This window comes from Wyeomyia smithii, chromosome 2 (assembly GCF_029784165.1).
Source record: "Wyeomyia smithii strain HCP4-BCI-WySm-NY-G18 chromosome 2, ASM2978416v1, whole genome shotgun sequence".
NCBI lineage: Eukaryota > Metazoa > Arthropoda > Insecta > Diptera > Culicidae > Wyeomyia > Wyeomyia smithii.
In genome coordinates this window covers 213,792,974-213,806,410 of record NC_073695.1, presented here as the reverse complement: position 1 = coordinate 213,806,410, position 13,437 = coordinate 213,792,974, and the positions used below count along the sequence as shown (strand labels likewise).

Below are 13,437 nucleotides of genomic sequence, written 5' to 3'. Positions count from 1 at the left end.
AATATTTCACTATATGATGAGCGACCGTAAAAGTTTCCAGTCGTGAAACGGACACTGTAGGGTGCGCTTGTCCTAAACAATTCTTCCTGGGGAAATCTGTGCTCGATGGGATTTCAGTTGAGATTTGTTTAATTACGATTCATTAGTAGGTTGGAATTTTTTAATAATTAGCATGCGAAATCATTAAATTTTGGTTAATGACTGTGGTGTAGCCACAGTCAAACCCCTCGAGGGGTTTTGATTAAAAATATGGGAATTTTTGGAATATTGATGAGAGAGACAGGTTGAGAGAGAAATAGAGAGAGAGAGAGAGAGAGAGAGAGAGAGAGAGAGAGAGAGAGAGAGAGAATAACCTAATTTAATTACTATCATGTACCAAAACGGGATTAAAAAAACAATGGTTTGGTGAGTCTACGTCACTCATTCTCAATACCGGTGGCGAAGAGAGGGAATAAGAGAGAACAATGTAAAATATTAAGTGTTTTCCTGCTATCAATAGCGATACCGCTTACCTTGCAACGCATGTTCTGTTTAAATAAACCGTTGCGTAGTACAGTCAATAATCAATTCGAGAACAATATTTGAATTTTCTCTATCACATGACATAATCAGTAGGGCGCCTAAAAAAATCTACTTTTTGATTTTCGTTCAATGGTAGGTCAATCTCCCAGATGGTCTCGAGGTACGATGCTGACCTAACAAGCCAGTCGTCGTAGGTGCGAGTCTCGGCTCGGGAGAGACTGTTAGTGTCAGTAGGATCGTAGCGCTAGCTTCGCAATTGTACTGTACACTAAACAGTCTGTGTATAAACGAACAGAAGGTCAAGTTCCGAATCGGAATGTAGCACCAAGGCTTTGCTTTGCTTTGGTAGGTCTTAAAGTTTCGCACTCTCGAAAAAAGTTCCCGTGTAAAATTCTAGTTCTATAGTGTGGTAACCTCTTTCCCAGAGTATAGTCATATAATTTTATTCTCACAGGCAGACAGACATTAAATACAAACCTCTGTTGCATAATCTGAAGATCTTTCCGCAAATCTTTCGCCAAAATAAAGCGCTGATACTAGACACCTTCTTTCCCATGGGAAACAAAAACAGCCGCATAGCAGTGATGTAAGTAAGCAACAAAAAAAGAGTAGCTATAAAGTATTCCAGGTACAAAACCAAGAATTAAAAGGCAAGAAAAGGAAAGGAAGAAGAATTGGAAAAGAAAATTTTTTCTCTGCTGCTTTTCAGTAAGTTAGGATTAAGCAGAATTTGTTTCAGAAAATATATCTAGCAACAGACGGCTGATTGTTATTTTCTCCGTACGTCCCTGACAAAGGTCTGAAGATTAACTTTGCCTTTGAAATCGATCTTTGAGAAGTTTTTGATCGATGAAAGATATACGAAATTTCCGATATCGAACAATTTTCAATATAAAAAAAATGTATAAAAAAATTGAAGTCTACTGGAAATCTTTTATTAGACAACACGAGATTTCGAAGTTTCAATCATTTTTAAAAATCTTCAAAAAAATTCTCAAAGTAAAAAATATTGATTTTGATATATCATTCGGTTGGATGGTTAGGTTATTAAGACAATTTAAAAATGATGCAGTTACTAAAATTTATTAAAATTTACAAATTCAACCAAATATTGAAAATTTATATTTTGTGGGATTATTTTATGATAATAAATTTTACTGGTACAAATTTGCAGGTACCAACAAGTTCGTTTGCAACAAAATGTTATGTGATGTATTTCAAATTAGAGCGGTTATTTCTTGCTGGTTCTTCATATAACTTTATTAACCCCCCAGACGATAATGTGACAAAACCTACGACAATAGAGCCGATACCCTATATGTATGTTTTCAATATATTGTATTTAAGTTATTTTACGAATAATTTCGAGGAACATTTCGGTTAGTTTTGGCAACAGAGAAATTTCACACAGCCTTAGAAGAGATAACTTCTTCCCAAAGCAGAAAGTTTATTTAAGTTATGAATTTCTGAAAACTGGGAAAATTTTTGTAAACTTCAGATTTTTCATAGTTTTATACAGACTTTAACGCAATATAAACTTAGGCTCGAACATCAGCGAATAAAGACGTTGGGGCCGGTCGAAAGTCAACAGGTCGTCAGTTATGGCCGTGGGTGAAATCGTTTTCCCTGACGACGATGATTGGCACAATAATGGTGGAATTAGACGGACGAAAATTAAGCGAAAAAAATGTGCCTGGAATCGTATTTCCCACTTCCAGCCATGTTAGGCGTGGTACGCAAATTACGTAACGCAAAAAGTTTAGTTTTGGAATTTAGCCTGTGAGAAGAGTCGAGTAGGAGGATGGAAGGGAGCCTGAGAATAAATCATGCGTAAAAGTCCCTCTGACAGCGAACGGTCTGATGCTTGCCAAAGCGTACTCTGTAACTTCGAGGCTACAAGGTTCCCCTTACCACTAATGTCCACGGTCCATACAATTTTTTTAAGAATTTATATGGACAGTTGTCCACGGAGGGGGAGTGGGGGGGTCAAAATCGTTAAAAATCTGTCCACGTGGTATGTGGATGGCCCCTTATAGAATTCTCGAATTTATTTCATGAAGTAGACAATAGAAATTTCACCAATAGCCATAAAGGTTTTCTAGAGCACATACCAGTAATTGTATTAAAAATATACTGTTTCGGGAAAAATGTACATGAAGCTAGTTAATTAGAAAATATTATAAAAATTGATCAATTTCACCCCGTTCCATGGTACTTTCGGACAGGAGTTCCTAGATTTGCAAAAATGTAATTTCCTTTTTTTTCTTATTTTGTAAATTAGTTACGTATCACGTATTACTGATAGGGAGGCCGAAGGTCTACTTGGGATTGTTACGTAATACGTATAGCAAAGCAAAGCCTTCACGCAAAGTTGAAGTCTTGTACAATCATTGTGTCTTCCCGATTCGCACAAATGTTGCACAGAAATCGCACAATAAATGTGTGAAACGTATAACGCAACAGTTGTACTGCGAATACATTGATATAGAATGAAATCAGAATATGTATCATATACCGACACTTTATTTCTCACGTCGAGTGTATCAGTGACTGCTACACATGGAGCAGTGCAAGCAGCAAACAACAACTTGTGAACTCACTAGATTTAAATAGCTATAATACTCGATAGATTTATCTGGATGGATTTGTACCATTGAATGATTTGCAAAAACAACGAAACAAAATTCTGTTCACAACATTTTGTAATCAACGCTAGCTTCACCGCAAAACTAGCAAAACCCTCCATTCTACAAAGCCACAAAAGCGTTGCTGATTTTTATGGCAACACTTGTAAATTGTGAATAATTATTATCTGTATCTGTCGCTCGTAGAATGTCCATGTATGTGCGACAAGACTAGACACGTCACATACAATTTGCAGGTTACTCTTTCGCTTCTCTTTCGGTTCGGATTGCGACGCGCAAGGCGATATCTCGTTGCTTCACGAAAAGAGCTAGACATCAGTGCTGTACATACTTGATACCAGTGTTGTTAGTCTCACTCATACTGTCGGTGCGTGCTTGCTGCTATTCAGAGGAATGCATGAAGAATAAAAAGTATATCGAAAGCGTGTGTGTGAAAGACTTGAAAAGCGTTGCATATGTCTCGTCCTCAAGCAGAAAGGAGGAGAATGGTTTTGCTTCTCGCTCGCTTTGCAATGCTGCTTGATACCAGTTGAAACTGTTTAGGTGTAGTAATTTGGAGCTGCCAAATACATTGGAGAAACGCTAGAGCATTAATTGTGTTATGCCCAACACGCAATCGATTCGTTGTTTTGTTTTCGTCTCGATTAGACGCAAATTGTTTATCTCCGTTTGAGTTCTCAAAATAACAATACACAAGTTATCGTACGGGTGTTTTTTTGTCGATTAGTTCTTGTGATGCGCGATAACAATAGCCTGCAGATATCGGCAGAAACATCTTCTGCACACTGGTAGGGGCAGGCTACCCCGCCAGTGATCCGATACGCAGCTGATATATCAGCAAGAATAATTCTCCCGCACCGCTGTTACCCCGCTAGCAGCACGGACCACCATACGATCGAGCGAGTGGAAGTCAACTACAAGTGGCGTCTACAAGGTCGCGTGTAGGATACGGCCACTGTGTTACACGAAGCTGGATCGTCATTGTTTGTTCTGCGGGGACGCTCGATTGATCCTACTATCAGCCGCGAGGTCGTGACTTAGACGTTCGGTGAAGTATTCACTTTAGAATTTTTATCATTATTATTAATATTATTATTATTATTGTTATTATTATTATTATTATTATTATTATTATTATTGTTATTATTATTATTATTATTATTATTATTATTATTATTATTATTATTATTATTATTATTATTATTATTATTATTATTATTATTATTATTATTATTATTATTTTTATTAATATTATTATTATTATTATTATTATTATTATTATTATTATTATTATTATTATTATTATTATTATTATTATTATTATCATTATTATTATTATTATTATTATTACTGTCGTTATTAGTATTAGTATTACTGCCTTTTTTTATTTTGATCCATTGTAGTTTGAAAAATTGTTTTTAAAATTTAATATCAACTACTTGACCCCCCCCCCCCCACATTCGAATATTATCGTTTGTGGGCGGTAGAGCGTAAATAGACGACATGCAGGTGCAACTTTCCTGGATGTGGAAACAAATGGGGAAGAGATTGAGATCTCCCCCATCAATTCCCCTCTACCTTCCCCGCTACCTAGCCCCGTACCAAGGGTACCGGCAACACGGGTGAAAGCTTACCCAGATGCTTCGAAAGGTCCGTTCGTAGTTTACTTCAGGCCCATAGAGAAGCCTTTTAACATTATACAAATAGGCAAGGACGAATAGACCGAACAAACTGCGAGTTGTAGTGAGTGGCTTGAAGCAAGCAAACGCAATTGCTAGCTACGAGCTCTTCACGAGAGAGTACCGCGTGTACATCCCTGCCAAGGACGTGGAGATCGACGGTGTGGTTAAGCCTCACGGTCGATGACATTTTGCGTCACGGGGTAGGCTGCTTCAAGAACCCCCTGATTCAAGATGTAAAGATACTGGATGTCAAGCAATTGCATTCAGTATTCATCGAAGAAGGGAAGAAGAAATTCCTCCCTTCTGATTCCTTCCGTGCAACATTCGCCGGATCCGCACTGCCGAACTTCATCTCTTTGGACAGGGTTCGTCTGCCTGTACGCCTGTTAGTACCGCGGGTCATGCATTGCCAAAACTGCAAGCAGTTAGGTCATACAGCTACCTACTGCTGCAACAAGGCACGCTGCAGCAAGTGCGGAGGCAATCATGCTGAGACCGCTTGCAGTGAGGATACTTAAAAGTGTCTTTACTGCGAGGGAACTCGGCATGACCTTTCGGCGTGTCCCGCGTACAAACAGCGCGAGGAAAAAATAAAGCGTTCCCTTAAGGAACGATCAAAGCGCTCTTTTGCAGAAATGCTTAAGAGGGCTGACCCACCCTCGACAGGAAACATCTTTTCCTTCTTGCCAACCGATGAGGGTACATCTGACGATCCCGTCGAAGGGTGTTCTTATGCCTTGCCAGAGGGATCTAGGAAGAGGAGAATGCTCAACTCTCCTAATCTCCCTAGCAAAGGTCGTAAGATAACCCCTAGCGGAATGACCAATAAGACAACACAAAAAGGAAGCGGTGAAAAAAAAAACCGAAGCAAGTACCCCCCGGTTTTAATTTCAAATCAAACCAGGAGTACCCACCGCTTCCTGGGGCACCAAAAACCCCTCGTGCACCCATTTCTCGATCAGAAGACATAAGAAGAAACAGGGTTCATAAAATTCTCTGATATTGTGGACTGGGTATTTAAAACATTCAACATACCAGACCCCCTTCAAAACATTCTTCTTGCCCTTCTCCATACAGTGAAAACCTATTTGAAGCAACTCACAGCAACTTGGCCCCTAATTTCAGCTATCGTATCTTTCGATGACTAATACGTCGAAAGAGGTTAGAAATTTTGTCACTGTGTTACAGTGGAACTGCAGAAGTATAATCCCCAAATTCGATTTATTATCACATTTGATAAACACATACAATTGTGATGCGTTCGCGCTCTGTGAAACTTTTCTCAATTCAAATGACATCATTCGTCGAGATCGAGACTCACACGGTGAAGGGGTACTTTTAGGGATCAAAAAGTGCTATTCTTTTTTTAGAATCGAGCTCCCCTCGATCTCGAATATTGAAGTTGTTGCCATTCAAACGAATATGAATGGAAAAGACCTTTGCCTTGTTTCGTTATATATTCCCCCATCCGCGCGGATTGAACAGAAGCAACTTATTGACATAGCAGAATTGCTTCCCGCACCTTTTTTGATTTTGGGAGATTTTAACTCTCACTGCTCGCTATGGGGGTCGCTGTACGACGACAACCGATCTTCTTTAATCTGTAACTTGATCGACGACTTCAACATGACAGTTTTGAATACTGGGGAAGCGGCACGTGTACCTAATCCTCCAGCACGTGAAAGCGTGCTTGACCTATCCCTCTGCTCGACATCACTAGCGTTAGATTGCCAGTGGAAAGTAATCAACGATCCCCACGGTAGTGATCATCTTCCAATCGTTATATCAATTGCTAATGGTTCAACTCCCCCGAACCCAATCAATATTTCCTACGACCTTATACGTAATATTGATTGGAAGTGTTATGAGTCTATTATAGCGTAATCTATCGAGACTCGCGAGGAACTTCCTCCGGAGGAAGAACACGCGTTCTTAGCTGGCTTGATGATCGACGCCGCGACTCAAGCTCAGACGAAACCGATACCCGGGGTAACGATTAGACAGCGCCCTCCCAACAAATGGTGGGACAAAGAGTGCTCTGAGCTGTACGCGCGAAGGTCCGCGGCGTATAAGGACTACCAGGAGTACGGCACTGTCAACCTGCTTCGAAAGTACGAGGCACTGGGCAGGCAGATGAAGAGCTTAGTAAAGGCGAAAAAACGCGGGTACTGGCGGCGGTTCGTAAACGCGTTGTCGAGGGAAACAGCGATGAGCACTCTTTGGGATACCGCCAGGCGCATGCGGAACCGTGACGTTTCGAATGAAAGTGAAGAGTATTCAGATCGCTGGATACTTGATTTTGCCAAAAAGGTCTGTCCGGACTCTGTACCGGAACAGAAAACCTTTCGCGACGCGTTATTAGTAACTACGGAAGAGCCTCCATTTTCGATGTTGGAATTTTCAATGGCTCTCCTCTCGTGCAACAATAAGGCTCCAGGGTTAGATAGAATAAAATTCAACCTGTTGAAGAATCTACCCGACTCTGCAAAAAGACGCTTGTTAAATTTGTTCAACAAGTTTCTTGAGCTTAATATTGTTCCGCATGACTTGAGGGAGGTAAAAGTCATTGCTATTCGGAAACCCGGGAAACCTGCCTCTGATCACAGTTCATATAGGCCGATTGCGATGCTCTCTTGCCTCCGGAAATTAATGGAGAAAATGATCCTCTTACGGTTAGACAAATGGGTCGAAACAAACGGGTTACTTTCAGATACTCAATTTGGCTTTCGCCGGGGCAAAGGGACGAACGATTGCCTAGCGTTGCTTTCTACTGAAATTCAACTAGCCTTTGCTCGAAAAGAGCAAATGGCTTCTGCGTTCATGGATATTAAGGGGGCTTTTGACTCTGTCTCTGTAGAAGTTTTAAGCGCGAAACTTCATTCGCAGGGACTTTCACCAAATTTGAATAACTTTTTGCTCAATTTGTTGTCAGAAAAGCATATGTATTTCTCACATGGCGATTCGACAACTTTCCGAATTAGTTACATGGGCCTCCCCCAGGGCTCATGTTTAAGTCCTCTCTTATATAATTTTTACGTCAATGATATTGATGAATGTCTTGCAAATTCATGCACGCTAAGGCAACTTGCAGACGATAGCGTTGTATCCATTACTGGTAGCGAGGCTAGCGATCTGCAAGGACCATTGCAAGATACCTTAGACAATTTGTCTGAATGGGCTCTTAAGCTGGGTATCGAATTCTCTCCGGAGACAACTGAGCTGGTCGTTTTTTCTAGGAAGCATAACCCAGCTCAGCTGCAGCTCCTACTAACGGGTAAAACGATCTCTCAGGTTTTAGTCGCTAAATATCTCGGGGTCTGGTTCGACTCTAAATGCACCTGGGCTTATCATATTAGGTATCTGACACAAAAATGCCAACAGAGGATTAATTTTCTTCGTACGATTACCGGAACTTGGTGGGGTGCTCACCCAGGAGACCTTCTAAGGTTATACCAAACAACGATATTGTCAGTTCTTGAGTACGGCTGTTTCTGCTTTCGCTCCGCCACGAACACGCACATTATAAAATTAGAGAGAATACAATATCGTTGTTTGCGTATTGCCTTGGGTTGCATGCAGTCGACCCATACGATGAGTCTTGAAGTGCTAGCGGGTATTCTTCCGTTGAAACATCGTTTTTGGAATCTCTCTTACCGGTTACTAATTCGATGTACGGTCATGAACACATTAGTAATTGAAAATTTCGAGAGGTTGGTCGACCTTCAATCCCAAACTAAATTCATGACTTTATATTTTGACTACATGGCTCAAGATATTAACCCTTCTTCATACGTTCCCTTCAATGTCGCACCTTTAGATACTTCTAACAATGCTATATTCTTCGACACCACCATGAAAGGAGACATTATTGGTATCCCGGATCAATGGCGCCCACAAGAGATCCCTATGTTTTTTTTCAAATAAGTTTAAACATGTGAGTTGTGATAAAATGTTTTATACTGACGGATCTAATCTAGATGAGTCCACTGGCTTCGGTGTTTTCCACGAAAATTTTACCGCCTCCTACAAACTCGATGCTCCTGCTTCCGTGTATGTCGCAGAACTTGCCCCAAGCAACAATTGAAACATAATAAAAAAATAAATTGTGATCATTTGTTGCACTAATGAAATTCCGAGGTTTTAAGAAACAATTTTTGTTACTACGATGAAATTGTAAAGAAACAAGCAACAACTAAAGTTGCATCGCTGATTCAAAAATCCTCACACCAACAACGTAATTCGCGAGGTTGGATTTGTTGTTGAAACGTGTAAACGGCATTTGAAAACCTAACCTTCACTGAATAGATCTAGTGGGTGGAGCATATAGGTTGCCAACGTGATGCTTGCGAGATACAAAAAACAAACACACAAAAATACTTCTAAAAGTTGCTGTCATGTGCTGAAGCCATGTAACAGCAACTTTTGCTCGATTGTTCGCCTTGTATTTGTTTTTGAGATGAGGTTATTTACTGCGTTGTACCTTTTGGGTACTTAGACTAGAAGTCGTCCAAAAAGTGTGGGTCTCTAAAACGAAATGTGATAAATTGCTTTGAATTTCATTATCACGCTGAGGTGAATTGAAGAAGCAAAATTAAAACTGGTAATGACCATTAGCATGTTAAGGGAAGCAATATTTAAAACTAAGCCATGGACTTGCAAGTGTTTCTACAGCAAACGACGTAAATAGTACAAACGAGAAAAGTGAATAGAAATTGATAACTGGAGATGAATCCTCAAATTTCTGGAAATAATCAAAGATAAATCGCTATACAAACAATCTCTTTCCATTCTGACCATTTGCCATTTTACAATCTACCCACAACGCCATGAAGTTTCTATTGCGCCCTAGTTGCTGCTACGATGCATCTTCGTAGCTGAAATTTCACCATGCAGCATTTACCATGTTGTTATCAAATTTCATGCATTAGTTCATACACATTGCGGTTTCATTCTTGAAACTTGTGTTGAAACAACGAAAATGTTGCAATTGGCTCCACCTCCTGCGCTTTTTTGTCATTGTATATGAAACTGAGATGTAACTGCAACTTAATTTCGCATAAGAATTTGTTGCTGTGATGTACAAAGTTCATAATCGAAACAAATTTTGCTGCTTGGGGCTGCTATTCAGTACTCTCTTGGGATCATCGAAACCCTGCCCATAGACCACTACTTCATCTTCACAGACAGTCTCAGTGCCATTGAGGCTCTGCGATCGATGAAGACTGTGAAGCACACCCCGTATTTCCTGGGGAAAATACGGCGGTTTTTAAGTGCTTTAACAGATAAAAATTACCGGGTTACCTTAGCGTGGGTCCCTTCTCATTGTTCCATTCCGGGCAATGAAAAGGCTGACGCTTTAGCTTAGGTGGGTGCTACTGATGGCGATATTTATGTAAGACCAATTGCTTATGATGAATTTTATAGCATTTTGCGTCAGAGAACACTCAACAGTTGGCAATTATCATGGAACTCAGATGAACTGGGACGGTGGCTAAATTCCATTTTTCCTAAGGTATCGACGAAAGCATGGTTCAAGGGGTTGGAAGTAGGTCGGGACTTCATTCGCGTGATGTCCAGACTTATGTCCAATCACTACACGTTAAACACGCATCTCTTTCGTATAGGGCTTTTAGACAGTAATCACTGCTTATAGATTCCCTTCGGGCCCGAGGAAAACAACCGAGCGTACCCGTTAGAGACATTCTGGGGAGCGGTGATCTCCAGTACATGACAGAGCTATACGGGTTTATAAAAAACGCTGGAATTAAAATTAGATTTTTTTTATCTATTTGCTATATCACAATTCCCGTCATAAAATGAATGAAAATGATACACCATGGTGGAGACACTGAAACGAAGACTCGGCTCCTTCATGTTCACGCAGACACCTCAGACCAAAACTGCTCAAATGGAATCACTGCTTAGCCATGTACAAATAAATGAATTCTGTAACTCAATATAGTTAAAATCAAAATTGTAACTCCCCTCATCTCACCTTAAATCCCCACTAGCTCGTAGTCGGCCGCGAGATATAAAAAATGTGCCTCCCTCTTTTCCCTGCTAACTTAGAATTAAAAAAACATGTACTTGGCTCAGTTAAACATAATTTGTATCGTGCCGTGTCAAATAAACTATTTTAAACTAAAAATACGCAATCATTGTACTGGTTCCGAATTACATCAACAATTGCGCTAAAAACGTACAATTTTGTACTGGTTACGCACCATCCAACTTTTGCGTGTTGGTGCTACATTCCAATACAAAACTCGAACTTCTGTTTATTTATACACAGACTTCGCAGCCGACCATTCAGTGTACAGGAAAATTGCGGGGCTAGCGCTACAATTTTACTGACACTGACAGTCTCTCCCGGGCCAAGACTCGAACCTCCGACGACTGGCTTGTTAGGCCAGCATCGTTCTTCGAGACCATCTGGGGTACGTAATACGTATACGAAGACCAATTCCAGAGGTCATATCAATCAATCTCATATCTCATCGCAGAATCATTCAGCTCAGCTCAATATTACTATGTTACATTTACAGACCCCGTTCGATTGTGGCACGTTTCGTTTTTGGCACGGTTCGATTTTAGCACTGTTCGATTTTAGCACATGTGCCAAAAACGCACGGTTTTTCATTCACATGTTTTAGTTTCTCGATTTTTCTGTCAACAAATTGAGGTTCAATAACCGCCAAAAGAAAGGTATCATAATCCTTCATGTTGCCGAGGAGGATGGCCGGAATCGGTCAACTGGTTCCGGATATATAGCCGGAGCATGTTATGGCCATGATCAAAGCAGTGCTTAGAGCCGTACCATACCTCTAATTACATCAAGGGTCATATAAAGCATCTGGGTCGCTATAAGCCACATGCGTACCTATTCCAGTTGTGTTCCGGATACTCCGAGATGATTGAACCAAAATCCATTAAACGACACCTATAACGACTTGAAACCCAAAAACAAGTCCATTAGTGGCCAAATCTAGAGCCTAAAAGTTATCATAGGCCACTTTACAAAAGAAAATATATGATGTAAAGAACCGTTCGTTTGGTTCGGTGGTTCGATTTTGGCAACTTAAAAAATTTGGACGTGTTGCAAAAATCGAATGGGGCCTGTACTTAAAATTGTTTTCAATATTACATTTACTCAAATTTGTGATAATAAGAAACTTTTCGGGTAAGCTAGCCTAAAAAAATTAGCCTGAACTGAATCGTTGCACTTTTACGATGAAACGACTGTATTACAGCCGGCAACTCGACACCGCCAACCAGTTATTACCGTATTTGCGTTTGATACCTCAATAAATTATTCACTGATATTTGGCATTTTGCTCACCAATCCATCATGCTAGTTGACGCTGGTGCAAGTTCAATTGATAACAGTGAACAGCTCTTATCAGCATACTAAAAATAAAATGTCGTTTGACAAATGGCCAATTTTCATGAATTATCATTCTACGATCATGATTTAAATTTAAAGCTTTGATCTTAACGTTAATGTTGGCTAAATATTCAACGACTGTAGAACCTCTAAGCCGAAGTCTTTTTGAGAAAAATTTACACGTAAATTTCAATCACTCTTTGACTGAATGCGAAATGATTGTATACCCCTCAGAATAAACGGCCAGATAATTTCGGTTGAATGTTGCAGAAGAAAGGATAATATCTGAAACGGATTAAATGCAATTTCCGAAGCGGTGGGGTTCCCAAAACTTTAGTACAAAGTAGTGCTGTGGCGTGGGTTTTCCCAACCAATTGCTATGTAGGGGAAAGTAGGTAAAGACGGACACCCTAAGGTTTTATCTAAATAGTTACTTAGTTATTGCTATTTAGATCGCAGTAGTCATACAAATTGAAACTTAAGGTCATTTGTTTTCATAATCATTTTTGGTTTTAGTGAACTTCCTCCAAGTTTTATGTGTTTTGGGTCTTCAGAAATAAGACTACAAATTGCTGTTTTTTGTCATGGTTGGGAAAGACGGACACTTAGGGTGGGTAAGATGGACACTACGAAGGTAAAGGTGGACACTCACAAAAAAGATGTAGTACGTTAAGTATTCTTTTGACTTATGTGTTAAGTGATGGCCATACATTACTCTACGTTATTAGAGTCCATCTATACATCACGTGAACAGTTTGAGAGGATGGGTTTCGATGAAGGCGAAAATTCTCCGCCTTTATGACCTGTTCTAACTGCTGAGTGATTAATATCTGCTGGTTTCTCTCGCGGGTGTACTTTGTGAACATCTGTAGTACACAACAGATGCTCTATGTGAAAATTCTTGGAAAATCCGTGTGTCCATCTTTACCTACCTTAGTGTGTCCGTCTTGCCCGACCTGGTTGTAAATTTTTCAAACGATCGTAGCTCTTCATCGGAACATGAAAATCTGCTGGATTTCCACTAGTAAACCAAGGAAAGACTAATTAATCACTTCACTATTGTGAACAAATGAAAACACGTAAGTTTCACGAGTTTTTCACTATTTTCCGTGGAATAAAAATTACATCAAATTGCGCGTTCACGAAAATATTCTTTGTTTTACTTACAAATTTGACAGTATGCTTGCTGAAAACCGATAATGCA

The 13,437-nt window shown here is 39.9% G+C and overlaps 2 protein-coding genes across 9 annotated transcripts in view; one reads left to right on the top strand and one right to left on the bottom strand.

Annotated features, from left to right (window-relative positions):
* The window catches only part of LOC129725212 (nuclear inhibitor of protein phosphatase 1), a 489,093-nt gene that overhangs the window by 239,244 nt on the left and 236,412 nt on the right, over positions 1-13,437 (top strand). The gene's annotated exons all lie outside the window — the stretch shown is intronic.
* Positions 1-13,437, bottom strand: part of LOC129725201 (trehalase) — a 59,350-nt gene that overhangs the window by 7,954 nt on the left and 37,959 nt on the right. The window lies entirely within an intron of this gene.